Source organism: Pongo pygmaeus, chromosome 22 (genome assembly GCF_028885625.2).
Source record: "Pongo pygmaeus isolate AG05252 chromosome 22, NHGRI_mPonPyg2-v2.0_pri, whole genome shotgun sequence".
Taxonomy (NCBI): Eukaryota; Metazoa; Chordata; class Mammalia; order Primates; family Hominidae; genus Pongo; species Pongo pygmaeus.
This window is the reverse complement of record NC_072395.2, coordinates 465,350-490,094: the sequence shown is the minus strand read 5'-3', so window position 1 is coordinate 490,094 and position 24,745 is coordinate 465,350. Positions and strand designations below refer to the sequence as shown.

Here is a 24,745-nt window from a genome sequence, read left to right as displayed (position 1 = left end):
TGTGAGGGACAAACATTCAGACCCTCATAGCAGTGTTCAGGAATCCTATGTAAGGGACAATTCAGCCCACAGCAGGAGTGTTATTCAGACCCTCGTAGCAGTGTTCAGGAATCCTATGTGAGGGACATTCAGCCCACAGCAGGAGTGTTCTGGAATCCTATGTGAGGGACACACATTGAGAGCCCAGCAGCAGTGTTCTGGAATCCTATGTGAAGGACAGACATTCAGACCCTCTTAGCAGTGTTCTGGAATCCTATGTGAGGGACAAACATTCAGACCACAGCAGTAGTGTTCTGGAGTCCTATGTGAAGGACAAACATTCAGACCCTCGTAGCAGTCTTCAGGAATCCTATGTGAGGGACAGACATTCAGACCACAGCAGGAGTGCTCTGTAATCCTGTGTGAGGGACAAACATTCAGAACCTCGTAGCAGTGTGCTGGAATGTTAAGTGAGGGACAGACATTTAGACCCTCGCAGCAGTGTTCTGGAATCCCATCTGAAGGACAAACATTCAGGCACTCGCAGCAGTGTTCTGGAATTCTATGTGAGGAACAGACATTCAAACACCAGCAGAAGTGTTCTGGAATCCTATGTGATGGACAGACATTCAGACACCAGCAGAAGTGTTCTGGAATCCTATGTGAGGGACAAACTTTCAGACCACAGCACGAGAGATCTGCAATCCTATGTGAGGGACAAACTTTCAGACCACAGCAGGAGTGTTCTTGAATCCTATTTGAAGGCAAACATTCAGACCCCAGGAGCAGTGTTCTGAAATCCTATTTAAGGGCAAATATTCAGACCCCAACGTGAATGTTCTAGAATCCTATGTGAGGGACAAACATTCAGACCATAGCAGGAGTGTTCTGGAATCCTATGTGAGGGACATTCAGACCCTCATAGCAGTGTTCTGGAATCCTATGTGAGGGACATTCAGACCCTCATAGCAGTGTTCTGGAATCCTATGTGAGGGACAGATATTCAGACCACAGCAGGAGTGCTCTGTAATCCTATGTGAGGGACAAACATTCAGAACCTCGTAGCAGTGTGCTGGAATCTTATGTGAGGGACAGACATTTAGAGCCTCGAAGCAGTGTTCTGGAATCCCATGTAAGGGACAAACATTCAGACCTTCCCAGCAGTGTTCTGGAATTCTATGTAAGGGACAGACATTCAGACCCAGCAGCAGTGTTCTGGAATCCTACGTGAGGTACAAACATTCAGACACCAGCAGAAGTGTTCTGGAATCCTAGGTGTGGGATAAACATTCAGACCCTTGTAGCAGTGTTCTGGAATCCTATGTGAGGGACAAACATTCAGACCACAGCAGCAGTTTTCTGGAATGCTATGTGACAGAAAAACATTCAGACCCTCGTAGCAGTTTCCTGGACTCCTCTATGTCAAGGACATTAAGACAACAGCCACAGTGTTCTGGAATCCTGTGTGACAGACAAACATTCAGACCACAGCAGAAATGTTCTGGAATCCTATGTGAGGGACAAACTTTCAGACCACAGCAGGAGTGTTCTGGAATCCTATGTGAGGGACAAACATTCAGACCACAGCAGGAGTGTTCTGGAATCCTAAGTGAATGACAAACATTCAGACCTTCGTAGCAGTGTTCAGGAATCCTATGTGAGAGACAAACATTCAGACCACAGCAGGAGTGTTCTGGAATCCTATGTGAGGGACAAACATTCAGACTGTTGTAACAGTGTTCTGGAATCCTATGTCAGGGACCAACATTGAGACCCTCGTAGCAGTGTTCTGGAATCCTATGTCAGGGACATTCAGAGAACAGCCTCAGTGTTCTGGAATCCTATGTGACTGACAAACATTTAGACCACAGCAGAAATGTTCTGGAATCCTATGTGAGGGACAAATTTCAGACCACAGCAGGAGTGTTCTGGAATCCTATGTGAGGGACAAACATTCAGACTCCAGCAGCATTGTTCTTGAATGTGATATGAGGGACAAACATTCAGACTACAGCAAGAGTGTACTGGAGTCCTATGTGAAGGACAAACATTCAGAACACAGCAGGAGTGTTCTGAAATCCTATGTGAGGGACAAACATTCAGACCACAGCAGGAGTGTTCTGGAATCCCTTGTGAAGGACAAACATTCAGACCCTTGTAGCAGTGTTCTGGAATCCTATGCGAGGGACATTCAGAACACAGCAGGAGTGTTCTGAAATCCTATGTGAGGGACAAACATTCAAACCACAGCAGGGGTGTTCTGGAGTCCTATGTGAGTGTCATTCAGACAACAGCAGGAGTGTTCTGGAATCCTATGTGAGGAACAAACATTCAGACCACAGTAGGAGTGTTCTGGAATCCTATGTGAGGGACAAACATTCAGACCCTTGTAACAGTGTTCTGGAATCCAATGTGAGGGAGAAACATTCAGACCCCAGCAGCAGTGTTCTGGAATACTCTGTGAGGGAAAAACATTCATACCCTTGTAGCGGTGTTCTGGAATCCTATGTGAGGGAAAAAAACTCAGAATCCCAGAGCAGTGTTCTGGAATCCTATGTGAGGGACAAACATTCAGTCCACAGCAGCAGTGTTCTGGAATGCTATGTGAGGGACAGACATTCAGACCACAGCAGGAGTGTTCTGGAATGCTATCTGAGGGACAAACATTCAGACCCTAGCAGCAGTGTTCTGGAATCTTATGTGATGGACAAACATTCAGACCCTTGTAGCAGTCTTCTGGAATCCTATGTGAGGCACAAACACTCAGAACCCAGCAGCAGTGTTCTGGATTCCTATGTGAGGGACAAATATTCAGACCCTTGTAGCGGTGTTCTGAAATCCTATGTGAGGGACAAATGCTCAGAATCCAGCAGCAGTGTTCTGGAATCCTATGTGAGGGACAAATGCTCAGAATCCAGCAGCACTGTTCTACAATCTTATGTAAGGGACAAACATTCAGACCAGAGTAGGAGTGTTCTGGAATCCTATGTGAGGGACAAACATTCAGATTCCAGCAGCAGTGTTCTTGAACGCTATGTAAGGGACAAACATTCAGACTACAGCAGGAGTGTTCTGGAGTCCTATGTGAGGGACAAACATTTAGAACACAGCAGAAGTGTTCTGAAGTCCTATGTGAGGTACAAACATTCAGACCACAGCAGGAATGTTCTGGAATCCCTTGTGAAGGACAAACATTCAGGCCTTTGTAGCAGTGTTCTGGAATCCTATGTGAGGGACAAACATTCAGAACACAGCAGGAGTGTTCTGAAATCCTATGTGAGGGACAAACATTCAAACCACAGCAGGAGTGTTCTGGAGTCCTATGTGAGTGTCAGACATTCAGGCAACAGCAGGAGTGTTCTGGAATCCTATGTGAAGAACAAACATTCAGACCACAGTAGGAGTGTTCTCGAATCCTATGTGAGGGACAAACATTCAGACCCCAGCAGCAGTGTTCTCGAATCCTCTGTGAGGGAAAAACATTCATACCCTCGTAGCAGTGTTCTGGAATCCTATGTGAGGGGAAAAAACTCAGAATCCAGAAGCAGTGTTCTGGAATCCTAATTGAGGGACATTCAGTCCACAGCAGCAGTGTTCTGGAATGTTATGTGAGGGACAAACATTCAGACCGTAGCATGAGTGTTCTGGAATCCTATGTGAGGGAAAAAAACTCAGAATCCAGAAGTGGTGTTCTGGAATCCTATGTGAGGGACATTCAGTCCACAGCAGTAGTGTTCTGGAATGCTATGTGAGGGACAAACATTCAGACCATAGCATGAGTGTTCTGGAATCCTATGTGAGGGACAAACATTCAGACTATAGCAGGAGTGTTATGGAATCTTATGTGAGGGACAAACATTCAGACCACAGCAGGAGTGTTCTGGAATGCTATCTGAGGGACATTCAGACCCCAGCAGCAGTGTTCTGGAATCCTACGTGAGGGACATTCAGACCCTCATAGCAGTGTTCTGGAGTCCTATGTGAGGGACAATCTCTCAGAACCCAACAGCATTGTTCGGAATCCTATGTGTGGACAAACATTCAGACCACAGCAGGAGTGTTCTGGAATCCTGTGTGAGGAGCAAACATTCAGACCCTTGTAACAGTGTTCTGGAATCGTATATGAGGGACAAACATTCAAACCCCAGCAGTAGTGTTCTGGAATCCTATGTGAGGGACAAACTTTCAGACCTTCATAGCATTGTTCTGGAATCCTATGTGAGGAACAGACGCTCAGAACTTAGCAGCAGTGTTCTGGAATCCTGTGTGATGGACAAACATTCAGACCACAGCGGGAGTGTTCTGGAATCCTTTGTGAGGGAGAAACAATCAGACCACCGTAGGAGTGTTCTGGAATCCTATGAGAGGGACAAACATTGAGAACCTTGTAGCAGTGTTCTGGAATCCTATGTGAGGGACAGACACACAGAACCTAACAGCAGTGTTCTGGAATCCTATGTGAAGGAGAAACATTCAGACCACAGCAGGAGTGTTCTGCAATCCTATGTGAGGGACAAATATTCAGACCCTCATAGCACTGTTCTGGAATCCTATGGTAGGAACAAACATTCAGGCCACAGCAGCAGTTTTGTGGAGTCCTATGTGAGGGACAAACACTCAGAACCCAGCAGTATTGTTCTGGAGTCCTATGTGAGAAATAAACATTCAGACCACAACAGGAGTGTTCTGGAATCCTTTGTGAGGAACAAACATTCAGACCACACCAGCAGTGTTCTGGAATCTTGTTTGAGGGACAAAGATTCAGATCCCAGCAGCAGTGTTCTGGAATCCTATGTGAGGGACAAACATTCTGACCCTTGTAGCAGTGTTCGGGAATCCTATGTGAGGGACAAACATTCAGATCACAGGAGGGGTGTCCTGGAATCCTTTGTGAGATTGAAATTTTCAGACCACTGCAGCAGTGTTCTGGAATCCTATGTGAGGAACAAACTTTCAGACAACAGTAGGAGTGTTCTGGATTCCTATGTGATGGACAAACATTCAGCCTCGCAACAGTGTTCTGGAATCCTATGTCAGGGACAACGATTCAGACCCCAGCAGCATTGTTCTGGAATCCTATGTGAGGGACAAACATTCAGACCACAGCAGGAGTGTTCTGGAATCCTTTGTGAGGGACAAACAATCAGACCACAGCAGGAGTGTTCTCGAATCCTATTTGAGGGACAAACATTCAGACTCTCGTAACAGTGTTCTGGAATCCTATGTCAGGGACAATGATTCAGACCCCAGCAGCATTGTTCTGGAATCCTATGTGAGGGACAAACATTGAGACCACAGCAGGAGTGTTCTGGAATCCTTTGTGAGGGACAAACAATCAGACCACAGCAGGAATGTTCTCGAATCCTATTTGAGGGACAAACATTCAGACCCTCGTAGCAGTGTTCTGGAATCCTATGTGAGAGACAAATATTCAGACCCCAGCAGCAGTGTTCTGGCATCCTGCGTGAGGGGCAAACATTCAGACCTTTGTAGCAGTGTTCTGGAGTCCTATGTGAGGGACAAACCCTCAGAACCCAACAGCAGTGTTCTGGAATCCTATGTGAGGGACAAACATTCAGACCACAGCAGGATTATTCTGGAATCCTATGTGAGGTACCAACATTCAGACTCCAGCAGCAGTGTTCTGCGGTCCTAGTGAGGGACAATCATTAAGACCCTCGTAGCAGTGTTCTGGAATCCTCAGTCAGGGGAAATACTCAGAACCCAGCAGCAGTATTTTGGAATCCTATGTGAGTAGTAAACATTCTGACCACAGCAGGAGTGTTCTGGAATCCTTTTTGAGGAACAAACATTCAGACCACAGCAGGAGTGTTGTTGAGTCCTATGTGAGGTACAAACATTCAGACCCTCGTAGCAGTGTTCTGGAATCCTATGGGAAGGACAGACACTCAGAACCCAGCAGAAGTGTTCTGGAATCCTATGTGAGGGTCAAACATTCAGACCACATTAGCAGTGTTCTGTAATCCTATGTGAGGGAAAAACATTCAGACCACAGCAAGAGTGGTCTGGAAGCCTATGTGAGGGACAAACATTCAGACCCTCGTAGCAGTGTTCTGGAATCCTTCGTGAGGGACAAACTTTCAGACCCCAGCAGCAGTGTTCTGGAATCCTATGTGAAGGAGAAACGTTTAGACCACAGAATCAGTGTTGTGGAATCTTAAATGAGGAACAAACATTCAGACCACAGCAGTAGTGTTCTGGAATCCTATGTGAGGGACAAACATTCAGAACCCAGCAGTAGTGTTCTGGAATCCTATGTGAGGGACAAACATTCAGACCACAGCAGAAGTGTTCTCTAATCCTATGTGAGGGACAAACATTCAGACCCTCGCTGTGGTGTTCTGGAATCCTATATGGGGGACAAACCATTCAGACCCTCGTAGCAGTGTTTTGGAATCCTATGTGAGGGACAATCACTCAGACCCTAGCAGCAGTGTTCTGGAATCCTATGTGAGGGACAAACACTCAGACCACAGCAGTAGTGTTTTGGAATCTTATGTCTTATGTGAGGGCAAACAGACCCCTGCAAAGAGGGACAATTTGACCTCCTCTTTTCCTAATTGAATCCACTTTATTTCTTTCTCTTGCCTCATAGCCCTGGCCAGAACTTCCAACACTATGTTGAATAGGAGTGATGAGAGAGGGCATCCCTGTCTTGTGCCCGTTTTCAAAGGGAATCCTTCCAGTTTTTGCCCATTCAGTATGATATTGGCTATGCGTTTGTTATGAATAGCTCTTATTATTTATAGGTAAGTCTCATCAATACCTAATTCATTGAGAGTTTTTTAGTATGAGGGGCTGTTGAATTTTGTCCAAGGCCTTTTCTGTGTGTATTGAGATAATCATGCGGTTTTTGTCTTTTATTCTGTTTATATGCTGGATTACATTTATTGATTTGCATACGTTGAACCAGCCTTGCATCCCAGGGATGAAGCCATCCTGATCATGGTCGATAAGCTTTTTGATGTGCTGCTGGATTGGGTTTGCAAGTATTTTATTGAGGATTTTTGCATCGATGTTTATCAGGGATATTGGTCTAAAATTCTCTTTTTTGTTATGTCTCGTCCAGGCTTTGCTATCAGGATGATGCTGCTGGCCTCATAAAATGAGTTAGGGAAGATTCCCTCTTTTTCTATTGATTGGAATAGTTTCAGAAGGAATGGTACCAGTTCCTCCTTGTAACTCTGGTAGAATTCGGCTGTGAATCCATCTGGTCCTGGACTCTTTTTGGTTGGTAAGCTATTATTGCCTGAATTTCAGAGCCTGTTATTGGTCTATTAAGAGATTCAACTTCTTCCTGGTTTAGTTTTGGGAAGGTTTATGTGTCGAGGATTTATCCATTTCTTCTAGATTTTCTAGTTTATTTGCATAGAGGTGTTTACAGTATTCTCTGATGGTAGTTTGTATTTCTGTGGGATCGGGGGTGCTATCCCCTTTATCATTTTTTATTGCATCTATTTGATTCTTCTCTCTTTTCTTATCAGTCTTGCTAGTGGTCTATCAATTTTGTTGATATTTTCAAAAAACCAGCCCCTGGATTCATTGATTTTTTGAAGGGTGTTTTGTGTCTCTATTTCCTTCAGTTCTGCTCTGATCTTAGTTATTTCTTGGAAGTCAAATTGTCCCTGTTTGCAGATGACATGTTTGTATATCTAGAAAACCCCATCATTTCAGCCCAAAATCTCCTTAAGCTGATAAGCAACTTCAGCAAAGTCTCAGGATACAAAATCAATGTGCAAAAATCACAAGCATTCTTATACACCAATAACAGGCAAACAGAGAGTCAAATCATGAGTGAACTCCCATTCACAATTGCTTCAAGGAGAATAAATTACCTAGGAATCCAACTTACAAGGGATGTGAAGGAGCTCTTCAAGGAGAACTAGAAACCACTGCTCAACAAAATAAAAGAGGACACAAACAAATGGAAGAACATTCCATGCTCCATGCTCATGGATAGGAAGAATCAATATCATGAAAATGACCATACTGCCCAAGGTAATTTATAGATTTAATGCCATCTCCATCAAGCTACCAAGGATTTTCTTCGCAGAATTGGAAAAAACTGCTTTAAAGTTCATATGGAACCAAAAAAGAGCCCGCATCGCCAAGTCAGTCCTAAGCCAAAAGAACAAAGCTGGAGGCATCACACAACCTGACTTCAAACTATACTACAAGGCTACAGTAACCAAAACAGCATGGTACTGGTACCAAAACAGAGATATAGACCAATAGAACAGAACAGAACCCTCAGAAATAATACCACACATCTACAACTATCTGATCTTTGACAAACCTGACAAAAGAAATGGGGAAAGGATTCCCTATTTAACAAATGGTGCTGGGAAAACTGGCTAGCCATATGTAGAAAGCTGAAAGCAGATCCCTTCCTTACACCTTACACAAAAATTAATTCAAGATGTATTAAAGACTTAAATGTTAGACCTAAAACCATAAAAACCCTAGAAGAAAACCTAGGCAATACCATTCAGGACATAGGCATGGGCAAGGACTTCATGTCTAAAACACCAAAAGCAATGGCAACAAAAGCCAAAATTGTCAAATCAGATCTGATTAAACTAAAGACCTTCTGCACAGCAAAAGACATCAGATTGAACAGGCAACCTACAGAATGGGAGAAAATTTTTGCAACCTACTCATCTGACAAAAGGCTAATATCCAGAATCTACAAAGAACTCAAACAAATTTACAAGAAAAAACCCCATCAACAAGTGGGCAAAGGATATGAACAGACACTTCTCAAAAGAAGACATTTATGCAGCCAACAGACACATGAAAAAATGGTCATCATCACTGGCCAGAGAAATGCAAATCAAAATCACAATGAGATATCATCTCACACTAGTTAGAATGGCTATGATTAAAAAGTCAGGAAACAACAGGTGCTGGAGAGGATGTGGAAAAATAGGAACACTTTTACACTGTTAGTGGGATTGTAAAGTAGTTCAACCATTGTGGAAGACAGTGTGGTGATTCCTCAGGAATCTAGAGCTAGAAATACCATTTGACCCAGCCATCCCATTACTGGAATTATTCCCAATGGTATATAAATCATGCTACTATAAAGACACATGCACACGTATGTTTATTGCAGTGCTACTCACAATAGCAAAGACTTGGAACCAACTGAAATGTCCAAATGTCCAACAATGATAGACTGGATTAAGAGAATGTGGCACATATACACCATGGAATACTATGCAGCCTTAAAAAATGATGAGTTCATGTCCTTTGTAGGGACATGGATGCAGCTAGAAACCATCATTCTCAGCAAACTATCACAAGGACAAAAAACCAAACACCGCATGTTCTCACTCATAGGTGGGAATTGAACAATGAGAACACATGGACACAGAAAGGGGAACATCACACACCAGGGCCTGTTGTGGGGTGAGGGGAGGGGGGAGGGATAGCATTAGGAGATATACCTAATGTAAATGACGAGTTGCTGGGTGCAGCACACCAACATGGCACATGTATACATATGTTAAGAACCCTGCACGTTTTGCACATATATCCTAGAACTTAAAGTATAATAAATATATATATATATAAATTCAATACGGAAAATATATTAAAAAAAGAAAACCTGGTATATTATTTGGCAGTAAAAAAAAGAAAACGCTGTCATTTTTGAACAACATGGATGAACCTGGAGGACAACATGTTAAGTGAAATAAGCCAGGCACAGAAAGACAAATATATCATGACATGACTCCTACTGGTATGTAAAAAAGTTGATCTCATAGAATTACAAAGTACAATGGTGGGTATCAAAGCTAGGGGTAAAGGGGAGTTGCGGTGATGTTAATCAGAGGATACATACTTAGAGTTAGTTAGAAGGAATAAATTTCAGGAGATGTAGAGCAAGGTGATTGTAATTGATGATGACATATTGCATTCTTGAGAAATAGAAAGTTAATGTTATGTGTATTCACCAGAAAAATGATAACTATGTGAGTTGATGTATTTGTTAATTAGCTAGATTTGACCTTTTCACAATGTATGCTTACTTTGTCCCTCACATAGGATTCCAGAACACTGCTGCTGGGTTCTGAATGTTTGTCCCTCAGTTAGGATTCCAGAACACTACTGTGAGAGTCTCAATGTTTGTCCCTCACATAGGATTCCAGAACGCTACTGCATTGGTCTGAATGTTTGTCCCTCACGTTTTACATTACAAAAACTTGCAATATCATATGTCAATTAAAAATAAATATTAATAAAGTAATTTTAAAAAGACAGAAAAAAAAAAACCGGACTACAGCGGCCGTGTTCTGGAATCCTATGTGAGGGACAAACATTCAGACGCCAGCAGCAGTGTTGTGGGATCCTATGTGATGGACAAACATTCAGACCGTCCCAGCAGTGTTCTGGAATACTATGTGTGGGACAGACACTCAGACCCCAGCAGCAGTGTTTTGGAATCCTATGTGAGGTACAAACATTCAAACCCTGGAATCAGTGTTCTGGAATCGTATGTGAGGGAAAAACTTTCAGACCACAGCAGCTGTGTTCTGGAATCCTATGTGATGGACAAACATTCAGACCCTCGTAGCAGTGTTCTGGAATCTTATGTGAGGGACAAACATTCAGACTACAGCAGGAGTGTTCTGGAATCCTATGTGAGGGAGAAACATTCAGACCCCAGCAGCAGTGTTCTGGAATCCTACGTGAGGCACCATCATTCAGATCATTGCATTAGTGTTCTGGAATTCTAAGTGAGGGAAAAACATTCATAATCTAGCAGCAGTGTTCTGGAATGCTATGTGAGGGACAAACATTCAGACCCCAGCAGCAGTGTTCTGGAATCCTATGTGAGGGACAATCATTCAGATCATTGCATTAGTGTTTTGCAATCCTATTTGAAGGACAAACACTCAGACCCCAGGAGCAGTGTTCTGGAATCTTATGTGAGGGACAGACATTCAGACCGCAGCAGCAGTGTTCTGGAATCTTATGTGAGGGACAAACATTCAGACCACGGCAGCAGTGTTCTGGAATCCTATGTGAGGGACAAACAGACCACAGCAAGAGTGTTCTGGAATCTTATGTGAGGGACAGATATTCAGACCATGGCAGCAGTGTTCTGGAATCATATGTAACAGACATTCAGACCACAGCAGGAGTGTTCTGGAATCCTATGTGAAGGACTAACATTCAGACCACAGCAGCAGTGTTCTGGAATTCTATGTAACAGACAAACATTCAGAACCTCGTAGCAGTGTTCTGGAATCCTATGTGAGGGACAGACATTTAGACCCTCGCAGCAGTGCTCTGGAATCCTATGTGAGGGAGAAACCTTTAGACCCTTGCAGCAGCGTTCTGGAGTTCTATGTGAGGGACAGACATTCAGAACCCAGCAGCAGTGTTCTGGAATCCTATGTGAGGTACAAACATTTAGACCCCAGCAGCAGTGTTCTGGAATCCTATGTGAGGGACATTCAGACCATGGCAGCAGTCTTCTGGAATCCTATGTAACGGACAAATATGCAGAACCTCGTAGCAGTGATCTGGACTCCTATGTGAGGTACAAACATTCACTCCCCAGCAGCAGTGTTCTGGAATCCTATGTGAGGGTCAAACATTCTGACCCTCGTAGCAGTGTTCTGGAATTCTATGTGAGGGACAGACATTCAGACCCCAGCAGCAGTGTTCTGGAATCCTATGTGAGGGACAAACATTCAGACCCCAGCAGCAGTGTTCTGGAATCCTAGGTTAAGGGCAAACATTCAGACCCCAGCATCAATGTTCTGGAATCCTATGTGAGGGACAAACATTCAGACCCTCGTAGCAGTGTTCTGGAATCCTATGTGAGGGAGAAACATTCAGACCTCAGGAGCAGCGTTTTGGTATCGTATGTGAGGGACAAACACACAGACCCCAGCAGCCGTGTTCTGGAATGCTATGATTGGGTCTATACTGTGAACCTCAGAAGTGTTCCTCCGTTTAATTAATTTTCCACCTTAGGTGGAACATGATTAGAATGGGCTGCAGTGGAAGGGGATATTTCCCTTTCCCTCCGTTATTTAGTCTCTGATTATACTAGAGCAGATTAGGCTGAAGTTAAGTAGTTTCTCCTGTGGACAAGCCTTGTTAAGATGGGGTGCTCTGGCATATTTCAAAATGGTTTTCCTTTTTCCTTCCAAAAGGTTGAAGCAGGAGGGGAGTTTTTTCAGGTATTTGTCACAGGAGCCTGGTGAAGCTCCATGAGACAATTTTACAGTATTGTGCCCCTCACTCACAATAACTCTATCTCTTTGTAGTTTTTACCACTTAGAGTTGTCCACGCGGATCCTCCAGCCATTCACCAGTTACAGTTTGAGTTTTTCTACTCCAGCACTGATTCCAAAGTTGGTTTCAGTAGTGAGTCCGTTTTCCTGTAAGCCATAAAGTCCTATATTCACTTCTCTGTCTCTGCAATCCTGGGGGCAGTGGTTTGCCCTGTGTCCTCCCCTGAGTTTCAAATCTAGAAAGAATTGTTGATTTTTTAGTCTGTTCGGCTTTTTATTTGTTGTTAAGGTTGTGTCATATTAATTTGTTGTGAAGATTGTTATTAAAAATTATTGTAAAGTAATTATTGATTACTTCCAAGCTTCTTACATGCAGAAATAGGAACCTGGAATGTGTTTCTAAAACTGTTTTCTCAATGCGTATATGCACAGTTAAAGGATTTTTTTCCACAGGACTATGGTCGTGATGAATTATATTAGTAGACTTCCGAATATTGAATTTTTCTTTATTCGTGGAATAAACTCAGAAAGTTCCTTCTTGGTCTTCACAGTCTATTTCTTTTCTTGTGTAAATGTTAGTGTTTCTGTTGATTCTGTAGTTGTTTCTTTTATTCTTTCATTCTCTTATTTTCATTTGTTCTGATGGATTCAGGTACCATTGAAATGCTGGTAGTTTCCAAATCTTTATCTTTAGTTTTGATCTCTCTTCTGAACCACTGGAGCCATATTCCCAATTGCCAGTTGGACATTCCTACATATGGAACCTCAGATGTTTCACACATGATATGTCAAGTCTGTGTCACTTCTGGTTATCATATTCTTTTATTTTTTGCAAACTTCACTTCACAACACCAGTACCAAACTAGCTGGATCATGGCAGATAACTTGGAAACAAAACTCCCCTTTTTACCCACTGCACAGCAAATTGGTACCAAATCCTGTTTCTACATTTTTTTCCTTTTAAGAACTGCTTCCCTATTGTGTATTCTTACACTCCATGTCCTGATGTAGGTGGTCACATCTGTCTTCCTGTTTACTCCCTTCTGGCTTTCCCTTAAGCCCTTTCCCATTCTCTTTCTCAGGGATGGCTCTTAAAATGCCAATATGGTCATGTAACTTTTCTGTCCTTACTGGACCTCCTTATTTACACCTGTTTGTGAAGTGACTATGTTCACCCTGGGTGGATACAGCAATTTTTTGTCCCATAGAAAGGAAATTTTGAAATGCTAGTGTATATGCTTTTAATTATACTTACCCTTTTGTATCCATGGGTTTTGCATCTGTGGATTCAGCCAACTTCAGATTGAAAATATTCCCACAAAAATAGATGGTTGTCTCTGTGCAGAGCATCTACAGAAATTTTTCTTGTCATTATTTCCTAAACAGTACAGTATAAGAGCCATTTATGTAGCATTACATTGTCTTCAGTATTATATGTAATCTAAAGAGTTAAAGTTCAGTCATGCATGGCTTATTAATGGGATTACTTTCTGAGAAATGCATCTTTAGGTAATTTCATTGTTTTGTGAACTTCATAGTGTTACAAAAACCTACATGATATGTATATTTTTATTTATATGTTTTTGGTATATAAGTAACCAGATGGCTCAGAGCCGTTATTGAATATAGTTTTCTGCACTTCATCTGCAATGCCAATATCAGGTTTCTGTGTACGTTTCATCATCATCTTATGGGACTATTGTGATATACATGTTTCATCATTGACTGAAATGTTATTATGCAGCTCATGACTGTATATAGGAGGATGTACATAAGTTTTATGCAAATATGAGACTAGTTTATATAAGAGAGTTATCTAATCTGTGGATTTTGGTATCTGGGAGTATCTTGGAATCAGTCCTCATGGATACTGAGGAAGTAATGTAATGTAAAAATGATAGGTGCATAAGAATTTTTGAAATTAGGTCAAATATTTAAATGCAGAATCACTGCATAATCAATTCCTTAAATATTGCCTTTAGCTTTCATCACTGCCCAGGATCATTCGTCTAGGCATGGTGCTGTCCAGAGTTCCATTAAAGTGGTGTGTGTTCTCTTTGCCTTTGTGAGTAGACTTCTGATACTTTCCCATAGTCATGAGGATTCATGGTTCGTGTGGAAGAGCCAAACACCTGATTTTTCAGTAAAGTGGAACCTCATGATGCAAAATAAAACTTATTTTCTTCTTCTCTCTTATTTTAGTCTGCATTGAACTTGTGTCTCAATGAGTTCACCTAAACATCATTCCCAGTATGTGTTTATACTTATATATTCATAACCAGATCATGAGCTCCTTTGAGGAGTAGAATTTTATTCCTCTTTTTTTTTTTTTTTTTTGAGAGATAGGCTCTCTGTTGGCCAGGCTGGAGTTCAGTGGTGTGATCATAACTCACTGCACTGTCAAACTCTTGTGCTTAAGCAATCCTTCAGCCTCAGTTTCCAGAGTAGCCAGGACTACAGGCATGCAGCATGATGCCTTTTTTTTTATTATTTTTGTAGTGAGAGGGTTTTGCATTTTGTTTATACTTTTATCCCCAGCAATAAGGATGGTTCTAGATCTATAAGGTGAACTTTGTAATACAATTTTATTAATTCATAAGTTATTACAGTGGAAGCATATTTCTACTGTGATTACTCCTTCTCTCACCATAAACAGTACAAAACAAACTACATCTTATGTAAAATACATATAAGACACATGGACACACAAGAGAGTGAATTCCCAGATTCATGTTCTTTTGACCCTGGGCTGATGCTTTGACTTGAGGAAAAATGTGCCATTACAGGGGTTGGTGTCCTTTGAAGATGTGGCTGTGCACTTCACCTGGGAGGAGTGGCAGGACCTGGATGACGTTCAGAGGACCCTCTACAGGGACGTGATGCTGGAGACCTACAGCAGCCTGGTATCATTGGGTGAGTAAAACTTCCCAGTAACTCCCAGGAATGTGTTTTGTTGTTGGTAAATATAGGAACCCTTTTAAGGTATAATAATATTTACTTGTAAGATTCCAGTTGATGAAAAATGTGTCACTACTCTGTAATGAAGTGTTCAAATTGGCTCCTTCATTGCGCAGTCCCTGAAGCCCAGCTGTTGTCATTCTGAAAAGGATTTGACTTAGTGGTTTGACAAAGTCTTCCACTGTTTCTCGTTATCAGGGCATTGCATTCCCAAACCTGAGAGGATCTTCAAGCTAGAGCAAGGAGCAGAGCCATGGATAGTAGAAGAAGCCCCAAACCTGAGACTTTCAAGTCAGTTGGTGAATATTGGGCAGGGAGGCCTGGAGGACTAATGCCCAGCAGATTTTTGTAGTGTTATCTTGTTTTCACCACTTTTTTCCCTAGATCTTTGACCTGAAGACTGTTGGTCTGCATTAAATGTGCATTATATAGTCCCCAGGGGTAACTCTCATGCATATATCCCAGTCTCTTATTTTTCTGAGTATCTTCTATTTACCCCAAATCCAATCCCTGCCATCCTCTCCTCAGGCCTTTTTCTTTGCTATTTGTTTTCTCTATTTCCCTCTTTTCCTCTATTCTGATGTATCTTAAAAAATTTTTTTGGACATTCATGCATTTATTTATCTGTTGAATGTATCTTAAGCGATTTTTAAGAATCAGTCATTATAACAATGATGATGAAAATAGTGTTTCATTTTAAGCTGTAGCTTTATTCTTGTTTTATTTGTTATTAAACAGATAGTTCTCACTCTGTTTCTCAGACTGAAGTGCAGTGGCATGATTATAGTTCACTGTAATGATGAACTCCTGGGCTCAAGTGTTCCTCACACCCTAGCCTCCCAAGTAGCTAGGACTACAGGTGTGTGCCACCACACCCGGCTAATTTTTTATTGTTTGTGGAGATGAGGTCTTGTTCTATTGCCCAGGCTGGTCTCGAACTTCTGGCCTTAAATGATCCTTGTAGACCCCCACCTACAAAAAAAAAAATAGTAGCTGAGTATGGTGACATGGGCTTGTAATCCCAGGTTTTATACTTGGGAGGCTGAGGTGGAAGGATTGCTTGAGCTCAGGAGTTTGAAGCTTCAGTGAGCTATGATAGCAACACTGCACTCCAGCCTGGGTAACAGAGTAAGATCCTGTCTCAGAAAGAAATTATGAAGCTGAGGGGGACCCATCATAGGGGCCTGGATAGGGGTGGTGCTGGACCTGGGAGGAGAACCAGAAGATTCTGGGTCTCAAGTCCAAAGAAACCAATTATTTCCTGTTGAAGGGCTCAGATTTCTGTTTGAGAGTGGAGTTTGTAGTTACCATTTGAAGATGAGAAATGTACAGGAAACTTCATTTTTAAATGAAACTGTGTGACATCTGAAACTCCAAAACACAAAATAAAACCCTTCAAAAATGGTGAATTACCAAGCAGGGGTGTGTGAGTGGAGAGGGGCAGGGCTGTTGATCTCAGAAGGAACCAGAAATACACTTTTCAAAGATGACGGGCACAGCCTGAGTTGCAGAACCAATCCTTCAGATCACCAGTGTGGTTTTTTGACTGGAGCTTCTGTGCCTATTATGGTTCTGGGAAGCAGGGGTTGTCATGTTTAAGTAGGAATTTGCCAGGATCTGTTTTTGTTTAACATGGGGAATAAGAGATTTTCTGCTTGGAAAACCTCCAGACACATTTAACCATTCTCAGGGAAGAGTGAAAGGTTAAATATAGGCAAAATCCTGTCCACAAGCTACTTCCATGCTTAGGAGACAGAAAAATGGCCATCTCCTGTACCTGCCAGTTGCTGACCCAGGGAAAACTGGCTATCTTCAAAGAAGAATAATGAAAAAATAGCAGCTATTAAAACAGCCACTATTATATGAATAAATAGGAAAAAAGAGAGAAAACAAATGACAGATAATGAGCACTTATTAAAACCTATGAGTAGGAAGTAGATGCATATTATTACCAAATAATTCTTTGTGAAATAAAAAAGAACAGGAAAACTTCAAATGCAAAGAAAAACTCAATTGAACATTAGAAAATATACTGATTTATTACATTATGTTAGTAGGAACAGGAAACATATGGGTATAAAACCAATACCCATTATTTATTTTTATCAAATCTTACTCCACTGGGATAGGAAGCAGTTTTTTTTACCTTTACACAAGCATTCTGTAAGACATGCTCATGTGTGGTTCATGGATACCTTTTTCTCATTTCAGCTGTCCAGATCCTTGATGACCTTATTGAAAGGAGCCATGAAAGTCATGATAGATTTTTCTGGCAAATTGTAATCATCAACAGCAACACATCAATTCAGGAGAGAGTTGAATTAGGAAAAACATTTAATTTGAACTCAAACCATGTTTTAAATCTGATTATAAATAATGGAAACAGTTCAGGAATGAAGCCTGGGCAGTTTAATGTTTGCCAGAACATGATTTTCCCTATTAAGCCTGGTGAGACACAGTCTGGAGAGAAACCTCATGTCCCTGATATAACTAGGAGATCCCACAGACATCATGAACATCTTACTCAGCATCACAAGATTCAAACTCTGCTGCAGCCTTTTCAATGTAATGAACAAGGGAAAACCTTCAACACGGAGGCAATGTTCTTTATACGTAAGAGGGTTCATACAGGACAGAGCTTTGATAAATATAATGAATATAAGAAAGCCTGTAATAATTCAGCTGTTATCGTCCAAGGGATAACTCAGGTAGGTCAGCCAACTTGCTGTAGAAAGTCTGACATCACTAAACATCAGCGAACACATGCAGGAGAGAAACCCTATGAATGTGTTGAATGTGAGAAACTCTCCATTAGCAAATCAGACCTTATGATACAGCACAAGATGCCTACTGAGGAAAAACCTTATGCCTGTAACTGGTGTGAAAAATTGTTCAGCTATAAGTCCAGCCTCACTATCCATCAGAGAATTCACACAGGAGAAAAGCCCTATGGATGCAATGAATGTGGGAAAACCTTTCGCCGTAAGTCATTCCTCACTTTACATCAGAGAACTCACACAGGGGATAAACCCTACAAATGTATTGAATGTGGAAAAACTTTTCACCGTAAGTCACTTCTCACTTTACATCACAGAACTCACTCAGGGGAAAAGCCCTATCAGTGTAGTGAATGTGGAAAAACCTTTAGCCAGAAGTCATACCTCACAATACATCATAGAACTCACACCGGGGAAAAGCCCTATGCATGTGATCATTGTGAAAAAGCATTTAGCCATAAGTCAAGGCTTACTGTCCATCAGAGAACACACACAGGGGAAAAACCCTATGAATGTAATGAGTGTGGAAAACCCTTTATCAATAAGTCGAACCTCAGGATACATCAGAGAACTCACACAGGGGAAAAACCCTATGAATGCAATGAATGTGGGAAAACCTTTCACCGTAAGTCATTCCTCACTGTCCATCAAAGGACTCACACAGGGGAAAAACCCTATGAATGCAATGAATGTGGGAAAACGTTTCACCGTAAATCATTCCTCACTGTCCATCAGAGAACTCACACTGGGGAAAAACCATATGCATGTAACGAATGTGGAAAAACATATAGCCACAAGTCATACCTTACAGTACATCACAGAACTCACACAGGGGAAAAACCCTATAAATGTAATGAATGTGGAAAATCCTTTTACTGTAAGTCATTCCTAACTATACATCAGAGAACTCATGCTGGCAAAAAACCCTATGAATGTAATGAATGTGAGAAAACCTTTATCAATAAGTTAAACCTTGGGATACACAAGAGAACGAACACAGGGGAAAGACCCTATGAATGTAATGAATGTGGAAAAACCTTTCATCAGAAATCAAATCTCAGCACCCATCAGGGAACTCACACAGGGGAGAAACCTTACTTATGTAATGAATGTGGAAAAACTTTTTGTCAGAAATCATACCTTATTATACATCAGAGAACTCACACCGGGGAAAAGCCCTATGAATGTAATGAATGTGGAAAATCCTTTCATCAGAAGGCAAATCTTCGGAAGCATCAAGGTATTCACATGGGGGAGAAACCCTATGAATGTAGTGAATGTGGAAAAACTTTCAGTCAGAAGTCAGTCCTCACTGTACATCATAGAACCCATACTGGAGAAAAACCTTACGAATGTAATGAGTGTGGGAAAACCTTTTGTCACAAGTCAAACCTCAATACGCATCAGGGAACTCACTCAGGAGAGAAACCCTATGAATGTGATGAATGTAGGAAAACTTTTTACGATAAGACAGTTCTCACCATACATCAGATAACTCACACAGGTGAGAAGCCATTTCAGTGTAAAGAATGTAGGAAAACCTTCTCCCAGAAGTCAAAACTCTTTGTACATCACAGAACTCACACAGGGGAAAAACCCTTTAGATGTAATGAATGTAGGAAAACTTTCTCCCAGAAGTCAGGCCTCAATATACATCAGAGAACACACACAGGAGAAAAACCTTATGAATGTAAGGAATGTGGGAAAACCTTTTGTCAGAAGTCACACCTCAGCAGGAATCAACAAACCCATATAGGAGAGAAATCTGACGTAGCTGAGGCAGGCTATGTGTTCCCTCAAAATGACTCTTTTTTCCCTTGAACACACAACCTACACCTCTCCGGCTACTATTATAGATTTCTCCATGCTCAGTCTAGGAGAATATGGACACAAATGGTGACCATTACTTCCTGGCCTACCAACAAGAAGGTCTTAACCATGCTGTAACAGATGTGCTATCATGCAGGCTTTCTTGTTCCCATTGTTACAGCACACTTCACACTTTAATGTCACAGATATGGCTGTTTTCCTAGAAGCTCATGTACCAACCTCTGCCAGCTTCAAACATTTCTTCCGCAACTTCCTCACTTCTCTTCTCCATAGAATTGAAGAGAGTTAGGGCCTTTCTCAGGATTAGGCTTTGTCTCAAGGGAATGTTGGGGCTGATTTGATCTTCTGTGCAGACCACTCAGACTTTCTCTGTATCAGTAAAAATCTGTTTTGTTTTTAAAAATCATTCATGTGTTCACTGGAGTAGCACCTATAACTTCCTTCAAGAACTTTTTCTTTGCATTCACAACTTGGGTAGCTGATGCAGGAAGCTTAGCTTTGGTCTGTCTTAGCTTCCAACATGCCTTCTTCACTAAGCTTGATGATTTCTGCCTTTTGATTTGAAGTGACAGACGTGCACACTTCTTTTCACTTGAACACATGGTGGCCACTGCAGAGTGAAGTGGCCTAATTTCATTGTTGTATCTTGGGGAATGGGGGGCTGGAAGAGAGAAATAGAGACAGGGAAATGACTAGTCAATGAAGCAGTCAAACACATTTTTCCATCATGTTTGTTGTCTTCCATAGAGTTCCAGCACCCTGAGACAATTCCAATAGTAACATCAGAAATCACTGATCACAGATCATCATAACAGATGTGATAACTAAAATCTTTGAAAGATTGTGGGGATTGCCAAAAGATGTGACACAGATGTGAAGTGAGCACATGGTGTTGGAAAAATGGTGCTGGTCAGACTTGTTGAGCACTTCGTGGCCACAAATCTTTAATTTGTTAAAAAGGTGATGTTGCCAAGCAAAATAAAGTGAAGCTCGATAAAGTGAGATGTGCCTCTATTTTGATGGGCTCTAACAATTTGTCTTTTCATTGGTACATTTAGACCATTGACATTCAAAGTGATTGTACAGTTGGATTAATTTTGCCATATCATTTTCCATTCACTCCTATTGTTCTTTGTTCTTGCTTTGTCCTCCACTCTTTTTCTGCCTTTTATGGAGTTGATGATTTTATGATTTTTGTTTCCTCTCTTGCTTTTTTTTTTTTTTATTGAGACACTCACCCAGGCTGGAGTGCAGTGGTGTGATCATGGCTCCCTGCAGCCTCAACCTCGTGGGTTCAAGTGATCCTTCCACCTCAGTCTCCCAGTTAGCTAGGACTACAAGTATGCAATTAGCTAGGACTACAGGTATGCAATTAGCTAGGACTACAAGTATGCAATTAGCTAGGGCTACAAGTATGCAATTAGCTAGGACTACAAGTATGCAATTAGCTAGGACTACAAGTATGCTATTAGCTAGGACTACAAGTATGCAATTAGCTAGTACTACGAGTATGCACCACCATACCTGGCCTTTTCTTTTCTGTAGGGATAGGGTCTCACTGTGTTGCTCAGGATAGTCTCTAACTCCTGGACTCAAGCCATCTTTCTACCTTGGCATGAGCCACTATACCTGGCCTGTTTTCTCTTTTTAACATTTTTATAGTTTGGTTTTTACTAGTTGCCCTGGAGTTTGCAGTATAGACTTGCAACAAATCCAAGTCCACCTTCAAATAACAGTATACCAGTTCAGTTACTTCAACTGTCTTCTAATAGAAATGTAATACCAGTTTCTCTCATATTCCCATCTGTTGTGTTATTGTTGCCATTTGTTTCACTTATATGTAAGCATACATAGCCTTGTATATATTAAGTATGTAATTGGCTGGGTGCCTTGGCTTAAGCCTCTAATCCCAATACTTTGGGAGGCTGAGGCAGGTGGATCATGAGGTCAGAAGATGTAGACCCTCCTTGCTAACACGGTGAAACCCCATCTCTACTAAAAATACAAAAAATTAGTTGGACGTGGTGGCACACGCCTGTAGTCCCAGCTACTCGGGAGGCTGGGACATGAGAATTGCTTGAACCAGGGAGGAGGTGGAGGTTGCAGTGAGCTGAGATTGCATCACTGCACTCCAGCCTGGGTGACAGAGCAAGACTCTGTCTCAAAAAAAAAAAAAAAGTATATAATTGCATACATTGTTATTATATACAAACTGTTATATGTTAGGTCAATTAAAAATAAAAAGCAGCTGGGTACAGTGGCTTATGCCTGTAATTCCAGCAGGTTGGGAGGCCGAGGTGGGCAGATCATGAGGTCAGGAGATCGAGACCATCCTAGCTAACATGGTGAAATCCCACCTCTACTATAAATACAAAAACAAAATTAGCCGAGTGTGGTGGAGGGTGCCTGTAGTCCCAGCTACTCGGGAGGCTGAGGCAGGAGAATGGCATGAACCTGGAAGGCAGAGTTTGCAGTGAGCCGAGATCATGCTACTGCACTCCAGCCTGGGTGACAGAGTGAGACTCCATCTCAAAAAAAGCATTTTACCACCACTTATTCCTTCTCTAATGTTCTTTTTAAAGTGTAGATTCAGGCTGGGTGTGGTGGCTCATACCTGTAATCCCAGCACTTTGGGAGGCCGAGATGGGTGGATCATGAGGTTAGGAGTTCAAGACTAGCCTGGCAAAGATGGTGAAACACTGTCTCTAATAAAAATACAAAAAAATTAGCCAGGCGTGGTGGAGGGCTCCTGTAATCCCAGCTACTTGGGAGGCTGAGGCAGAGAATTGCTTGAACCTGGGAGGCAGAGGTTGCAATGAGCCAAGAATGTGCCACTGCACTCCAGCCTGGGCAACAGAGTGAGACTCTGTCTCAAAATAAATAAATAAAAATAAACACAATGTAGATTCAGTTTTCAGATGTATATCTTTTTTTTCTCTAGATAAGGTTTAATATTTTCTCACATGACACATCTGCTGGTAACAAGTTTCCTCAACTTTTGTTTGTCCAGGGAATGTTTTATTTCTCATTTACTTTTGAAAGAAGATCTCACAGGGCACTGAAATCTTAGTTGATTTTTTTTTTTTCTCTCAGCGTGTTTAATATTTCATTCCACTCTCTTTTTACTTTCGTGATTCTGAGATGTTGAATGTAATTCCTTTTTTTTTTTTTTTTTTTTTTTTTTGGAGACAGAGTCTTGCTCTGTCTCCCAGGCTGGAGTGCAGTGGCGCAATCTCGGCTCACTGCAAGGTCTGCCTCCCGGGTCCACACCATTCTCCTGCCTCACCCTCCCGAGTAGCTAGGACTACAGGCTCCCACCACGCCTGGCTAATTTTTTGTATTTTTTAGTGGAGACGGAGTTTCACTGTATTAGCCAGGATGGTCTCGATCTCCTGACCTTATGATCCACCCACCTCGGCCTCCCAAAGTACTGGGATTACAGGCATGAGCCACCGAGCCTGGCCTGAATGTGATTCTTATCTTTGTTTCTCTATAGGTAAGATGTTGTCCAGTCCACCTTTGGTTTCTTTTGGAGTTGATTTTTATACAGTTGGAGAATAATATGCCTAGGTGTAGGTTTTTGGCATGTATCCTGCCTGGTGTGCTCTGAGCTTCCTGGATCTTTGGTTTTGGTGTCTGACATTAACAGTGGAAGTTGTTAGACATGATTGTTGCAAATGTTTCTTCTATTTCTCTCTCTTCTCCTTCTGGTATTCTCATAACTCTATGTTACACCTTTTCTAGCTGTCCCACAGTTCTTGGATATTACTTTCCATTGTTTTCAGTTTTTAAAGTTTCTTTCAATGTTTCCAGAGCTCAGAGACTCTTTCCTTTGTTGTGTTCAGTCTACTAATAAGCCAATCAAAGACATTCTTCAGGTCTGTTGCAGTATTTTTTTTATCTGTTTCTTTTTTGTTCTTTCCTTGTACTTCTGTCTCTGCTTACATTGCCTATCTGTTCTTGAATGCTGTCTCCTTTGTTCATCAGAGCCCTTAGCATACTACTCAGAGATTTTTTTAAAAATTCTTGTCTGATAATTCCAGTATCATAGCTGTGTCTTGTTCTGATGATCTGCCACTTCAAATTGTGTGTTTTGCCTTTTAGTATGCCTTGTGCTTTTTCTTCATTCCTAGATATGAGATACCAGGTAAAAGGAACTACTGTAACAGTGCATCCAGTAATGCTGGGAAGCTGTGGAGGTGAGGGGAAGCTTAGTCCATCCACCAGCATAACTTAGAGCAAGTAATTTGTAAACAACAGAAGTTTATTGCTCGGTTTAGAGGCTAGAAAGTCCAAGGTCAAGGTTCCCGGAGATTCAGTGTTTGATGAGACCCATTCCTCATAGATGGTGCCAGCTATATGTCCTCTCATGTTGGAATGGACAAAGAAGCTTCCTTTGGCCTCTTTCATAAGTGCACTAATCCCAATCAGGATGTCTTTGCCATTACCTTTCAAAGGTCCCACCCCTTAATTCTAGTGCATTGGAGACTCGGTTTCAACAGGTACATTTTGCAGTGGGTCGGGCAGGGACCAAATATTCAGACCGTAGCAGAAGTGTTCTGGAGTCTTATGACTGGGCCTCACTGTTTAAGTGAGTCTCTGCTTTTGGACTATGAACTTCACATGTTTCTCTGTTTTTATCTTCCCCTTTAGGGATGACTGGAATAGGCTGGATTTGGTTATTTCCCTTCCAGCAAGTCATTTAGGATCTGATTATATGAGAGCAGGTTAGGCTGAGGTTCAGTAATTTCTCCTGAGGACAAGCCTTGCAGGGTGCTCTGGCATATTTTAAGATGGTTTTCCTTTCTCCTTCCCAAAGGTGGAAGCAGGAAGCGAGTTTTCTCAGGTATTTGCCACAGGAGCCTGGTGAAGCTCCAGGAGGTAAATTTTATAATATTATGCTCCCTCATAACTGGATCTCCCTGG

The 24,745-nt window shown here is 41.7% G+C and overlaps 1 pseudogene; it reads left to right on the top strand.

The window, feature by feature from the left end:
• The window catches only part of LOC134738960 (zinc finger protein 717-like), a 47,058-nt pseudogene extending 26,237 nt beyond the window's left edge, over nucleotides 1-20,821 (top strand).
• The last annotated feature ends 3,924 nt before the right edge of the window (nucleotides 20,822-24,745 follow it).